This window comes from Agelaius tricolor, unplaced genomic scaffold (genome assembly GCF_023055355.1).
Source record: "Agelaius tricolor isolate 1412-34295 unplaced genomic scaffold, bAgeTri1.0.p SCAF_31, whole genome shotgun sequence".
In the NCBI taxonomy this organism is placed as follows: Eukaryota; Metazoa; Chordata; class Aves; order Passeriformes; family Icteridae; genus Agelaius; species Agelaius tricolor.
This window is the reverse complement of record NW_027269291.1, coordinates 2586589-2592588: the sequence shown is the minus strand read 5'-3', so window position 1 is coordinate 2592588 and position 6000 is coordinate 2586589.

Below are 6000 nucleotides of genomic sequence, written 5' to 3'. Positions count from 1 at the left end.
CAGCAGCCCTTGCATTTTCTCATGTCTCATTCTCCAGTGTGGCAATACAATCACACCCTGTCTGCTCATTCTTCTCCCCTCACTGGGCATGGCAGGGAGCCACGTGAACATTCTGCTGACTGTGGGCAACAAACAGCAGCTCCCACACTCATCCTGCACCCACACCACCCTCAGGGCAAGGTCTTCAGCCAGATGGGAATCCCAGCTTGGGACACCCGTGACGTTGGTGGTGGGTGAGGCAGGAACCAGCACTGGCCTGGGGACACTTGTGCTCACAGAAGGGAATCGTGATTTAAACCCCACTCTGGGGTGAGGCCAGTCACGCCAAAGGACCCCAGGGGGATGTGACAAACCTGCTGGTGGTGACAGGGACTCCACCAGCCCTGTGACTCCTCCACAGGAGCCTCTGCTGGCATTAGGTGCCCTCCTGCATCCAGACCTTGTCCTGGCTCCATGCAGACCCTTTCCAGCAGCACAGCCCTGATGACCAGGAGGAGGACGGGCAGAAGCAATGGGAACTGCCCCACAGACTGTGATTTCCAGCCCCACAGACTGTGATTTCCAGCCCCTACAGACTGATTTCCAGCCCCCACAGACTGTGATTTCCAGCCCCACAGACTGTGATTTCCAGCCCCCACAGACTGATTTCCAGCCCCCGCAGACTGTGATTTCCAGCCCCTACAGACTCTGATTTCCAGCCCCACAGACAGTGATTTCCAGCCCCACAGACTGATTTCCAGCCCCCACAGACTGTGATTTCCAGCCCCACAGACTCTGATTTCCAGCCCCAGAGACAGTGATTTCCAGCCCCACAGACCGTGATTTCCAGCCCCACAGACAGTGATTTCCAGCCCCTACAGACTCTGATTTCCAGCCCCACAGACAGTGATTTCCAGCCCCACAGACCGTGATTTCCAGCCCCACAGACAGTGATTTCCAGCCCCACAGACCGTGATTTCCAGCCCCACAGACAGTGATTTCCAGCCCCTACAGACTCTGATTTCCAGCCCCACAGACAGTGATTTCCAGCCCCTACAGACTCTGATTTCCAGCCCCACAGACCGTGATTTCCAGCCCCACAGACTGTGATTTCCAGCCCCCACAGACTGTGATTTCCAGCCCCACAGACTGTGATTTCCAGCCCCCACAGACTGGGATTTCCAGCTGCCCCAGGGAAGCCCCTCTTCTCCCTGGGACCCCAGCTCTGGTCTCAATCCCCTCTGGCAGAGGGCTGTGGCCTGGCCCCTCAGGTAGGATGTGCTGTGTGCTCTGAATCCCTCTTGCCCTCTCTCTTCCCTGCTCCTTGAGGGCTGATGGTTGTAGCAGGTGTTTCCTGTGGGGCTGCACCATGGCCTTGGTGCAGCAGGGCCTTGTCACCTTGTGCACTTGAGGGGACAACGGGGCACCAGAGCTGCTGGGAGAGGAAGGGGCTGCCCAGCCTTGTGCTCAGGGGATGCACCCCAGAGCAGTCCCTGTAACCAGGCTGTGCTGTCACTTCCCACACGATGGTAACAACTTGGCTGCTCATTAATCTGTACTTGGCAGGGAGTTTTATATGAAGTCATTAACAAGACTGAAACAGTCAGTGCCTACCAGAGGCCCCCTGGAAATAAACCTGCCCCATCCCTCCCTGGCTCCCCCCAAGGACCTGAGCCCCCACCTCCAGCCCTGCTAAAGCCCCTCTTGGGACCCCATCCCTGCTCCCTCGCCATGCCCAGGCACTCCTGGCCAAGGAACGCTGCTGCTCCACCCTGGAGCTCTGATGACACTAATGATTTTCTGAACACGAGTTGGGAGTGCAGAGCCAAGGCCCATCAGGCTGGCAGGAGGTGATGGCTTGCCTGGGCCTGGCACACGCTGGTCCCGCTCTCGCCCGGAGCGCGGCGGATTCTCTGATACGTAACAGTAATTAATGCTGCACTCATTAAGAGATTTGCCTCTGTTATTATTCTGTTAATCCAAACCCCTGGCTCAGCCCAGTTCTGCAGGACCAGCGGGTGCTTGGGATAAACTCTGTACCCTGCATGGATGTGGTTCTGCACCTCCAGGGCTGGGCCGAGACTCTTGGGCAGAACCAAATGCTGGGAGCCCTGGTGGTGCCAATGGTCCCACTGGTCCCTGTGCCCCACTGATCCCAGTGGTGCCAATGGTCCCACAGGTCCCTGTGCCCCACTGATCCCAGTGGTGCCAATGGTCCCACTGGTCCCTGTGCCCCACTGATCCCAGTGGTGCCAATGGTCCCACTGGTCCTTGTGCCCCATTGATCCCGGTGGTGCCAATGGTCCCACAGGTCCCTGTGCCCCACTGATCCCAGTGGTGCCAATGATTCCAGAAGCTTCCATGCCCCAGCGTCCTGGTGGTCCTGTTGTTCTGATGGTTCTGGTGGTGCCTATGGTCCCAGTGGTTCCCATGCCCTTCTGGCTCAGTAGTCCCGGAGCCCCGGTGGTGCTGGCGGTCCCAATGTCCCAGTGATGCCGGTGCCCCCACTCCGCAGGAGCCACGGGTGTGATCAGATTGCAGCCGGGCATCTGGGCTGGGGAACGGTGCTGGGATCCCGCTCTGGGCTGTGCGTCGGGCCAGAGGGACCCGGTGGGACCCCTGGGGAGCGGGGAGATCCGAGGGGATCCGGTGAGACCGGGGGACCGGTGGGGCCGGGAGGATCCGAGGGTCCCGGAGGTACCCAGTGGGACAAGGCTGGGATCGGGGGTACCCCGTGGGGCCGGGAGGATCCGGGGGTGCCGGTGGGAGCGGGCGGGACAGCAGCGAACAGCGCCCGGTAGCGCCGGGCCGTGCCCGGGGGCGCGATCGCTGCGCACGGGCGCCCCCTGCTGGCAACGGCGGGGACCGGCACGGGGCGGAGCGCGGCGGGAACGGGGACGGGAACGGGAACGAGGATAGGGACGGGGATAGGGGACGGGAACGGGGATAGGGACGGGGATAGGAGACGGGAACGGGAACGGGAACGGGGATGGGAACGGGGATAGGAGACGGGAACGGGAACGGGAACGGGAACGGGAACGGGAACGGGAACGGGGACGGGGATGGGGATGGGGATGAGGATGGGGACGGGGACAGGAACGGGGCAGTTCTGGGGTGCTCAGGGGGTACCAATGTATGCAGGGGTGTGCGGGGGGTACTGGGGTGTGCACAGGTGCCCTGTGGGCAGCCGGTCCCTGCCTGCATCCTGCCCGCGCTGCCCCCGCGCCCCGGCCGTTCCCCCCTCAGCCCCCGGTGCCGGTGCCGCAGAGCCGGGGCGGGCGCTAAGCCAGCACCTGAGTATGGCCGGGCAGAGCCGGGCGGAGAGGGAAGGAGAGGAGCGTGAGCAGGTGTGTGAGGTGTGTGAGGCGTGTGAGGTGTGTGAGGTGTGTGTGAGGTGTGTGTGAGGTGTGTGAGGTGTGTGAGGCGTGTGAGCTGTGTGAGCTGTGTGAGCTGTGTGTGAGGTGTGTGAGCTGTGTGAGCTGTGTGAGCTGTGTGAGCTGTGTGTGAGGTGTGTGAGCTGTGTGAGATGTGTGAGCTGTGTGAGCTGTGTGAGCTGTGTGTGAGCTGTGTGAGGTGTGTAAGGTGTGTGTGAGGTGTGAGGTGTGTGAGGTGTGTAAGGTGTGTGTGAGGTGTGTAAGGTGTGTGAGGTGTGAGGTGTGTGAGGTGTGTGTAAGGTGTGTGTGAGCTGTGTGTGAGGTGTGTGTGAGGTGTGTGAGGTGTGTGTAAGGTGTGTATGAGCTGTGTGTGAGGTGAGCACGCTCGTGCAGTTCTGACGCGCACCGGAGGCTGCTCTGCACACACGGGCTATGGGGAGAGCCCCTCTGGCACCGGGCACTGCCAGGGAACAATGGCCTTGGCAGCGTGGACTCTGCCCCAGCCCTGGGCCTGTGACCGGCCCCAGGAGCCCAGCACAGGGGTGAGAGCCCCGGCTGAGGGAACTGTGCAGGGCTCCTTCCCGAGTGATTCCCCTGGGGATGCCCCCAGCAGGCTCACCCCGAGCCCCTGGCCCTGAGCTGCCACTGAGCACTGCTCCTGCTCCTGCTCCAGCTCCTGCTCCAGCTCCTGCTCCTGCTCCAGCTCCAGCTCCTGCTCCTGCTCCAGCTCCAGCAGCACAGGCTCCCCTGAGATGGTTCAGACCCTGTCAGTCCTGTACTATGGCCCCTCAGTTTTGATGGCCCCATGAGCCAGGACCCTCCAGAATCCACTGGCCCACAGCTGCAAGGAATATGTTCACTGGCCCAGTGACAATGTCCCAGGGATGATGCCAGTGGGATTGGTCAGGGTGAGGGACATCCTGAGGGGGCACAGCCCAGACCACCAGTGCTCTGCATGTCAGACCCCTCACAGAGCCAGGGAGGCACCTTTCTCCTGGGACTGGGACTCTGCTGGGGTGAAGGCCAGGCTGTGTCTCGGGGGGAGAGCAGTGTCTGGCCCTTCAGTCACCCCATGGCATGTCCAGGCTGGTGAACACGGGGTCCCACACCTGCATGAGCCCCCACCCAGCGCCTCGCTGGTCCCTGTGAGTCACGGGATGCATTCCTGGGGCAGGAGGGGACATGTGAGCTGCAGGGACAGGCCGGCTGCGTCATCCCCTCGCTCCCATGCCCGGGGCCGGGGCGGCCCAGCTCCAAGCTGAAACTTGTCTGACAGTAATTACAGGGGAGATGAGGACTTCAGAGGATTTACATTCCTGTTGGGCCACACCTGGGAAAGAACTTTCACCATCAGCCAGTTCCTGAGAAATAACTTTCCATCTGCGTGGCCCAGCCACAGCCCTGCCCAGGGAGCCCAGTGGGACTGGGGGGCTCCTGCCAGCCCCATTTTGGCTTTGTCTCTCTGCAGAGAGCCCCAAACCCTCTCCTGCTGTCCCCAGAGCTCCTGCAGGACAGGGTGCTGGTGCCTTCTTTCCAGTGTGGGCTCAGTGCAGATCAGTCCCAGCATGGCTGGGGTCTGTCCACCCTCCCCTGGGGGTCAGAGTGGCTGGTTGTGGTGACTGGAGGCTGGGAGTAGAAGGGATTTCACCAGTGTCCCCAAGAGATTGGAGCCACATGGGTGGCCAGTCAGGCCCTTCAATTGGAGCCTTGTCACCCTTCACCCTTGCTTTGGCTAAGGACAGCTCCCCAGTGACTGCCTGGGACCCAGGGCTTTGACCCAGGGCATTGTGAGGAACTGGGGACTCAGGGGACGCATGAAACTCACTGGGTGAGGGGCCATATCTGCTCAGGGCATTTCTGTCACCCCCAGCCAACACACAGCCTTCCCAAATTACAGGGCTGGACCCACTGAGCCCCTTGGACACATTCTGCTCATCCCAGATGTTTAACCAGCTGGGAAAGACCTGAGATCCCCCATTCCTGAGCCTCTCCGTGTAACCCATGAACATGGAGAGACACAGGCAGCCAGTTCCTGAGCCAGCTTTGCCACAGCCTCCTCCTCCAGCCACTGCTGCTTCCCACCCTGTGCTGGTGCCCCCCTGTGGGATCCTGGGGGGCTGGAACTGCTCTCCTGGCCCTGGCCCTGGCCCAGCTGTGCTGCAGCAGCTGTGGCAGGGCTGTGACCACTGCAGCTCTGTGCGCGGTGCTGTGGCTCATTGGCAGCGCCAGGGACACGGGTGAGCCCAGCCAGGCCCGTGTGGCACAGGGCACAGCGTGGCACTGCCATGCTTCATGTCCTGGGAGTCCCATGGCCAGGGCTGCCCCACATCCACACCGTGGGTCCCTGCCTGTGTCCCCTCCCCGTGTGTCCCTTGCACTGCTGACAGGGCACTGCCACCCCAGCCCTGTGGGGGTTCAGAGCATTGTCTTTGCAGGGTCCCGGGGCTCTCAGTGCAGCCCAGCCAGGCAAGAGGGGCCACTTCAGCCTCCAGCACATCCCAGGAGCTGCTGGGAACTGGCGGCGTCAGCACCGCACCGAGTCCAAAGTGTTTTGCAAGCAGCAGGGCCGCGGGTGGTTTCCTTATTTGGCACACCTGGCTGGGGCACACCTGGCTGGGGCACACCTGGCTGCGGGCACCGCCTGGCA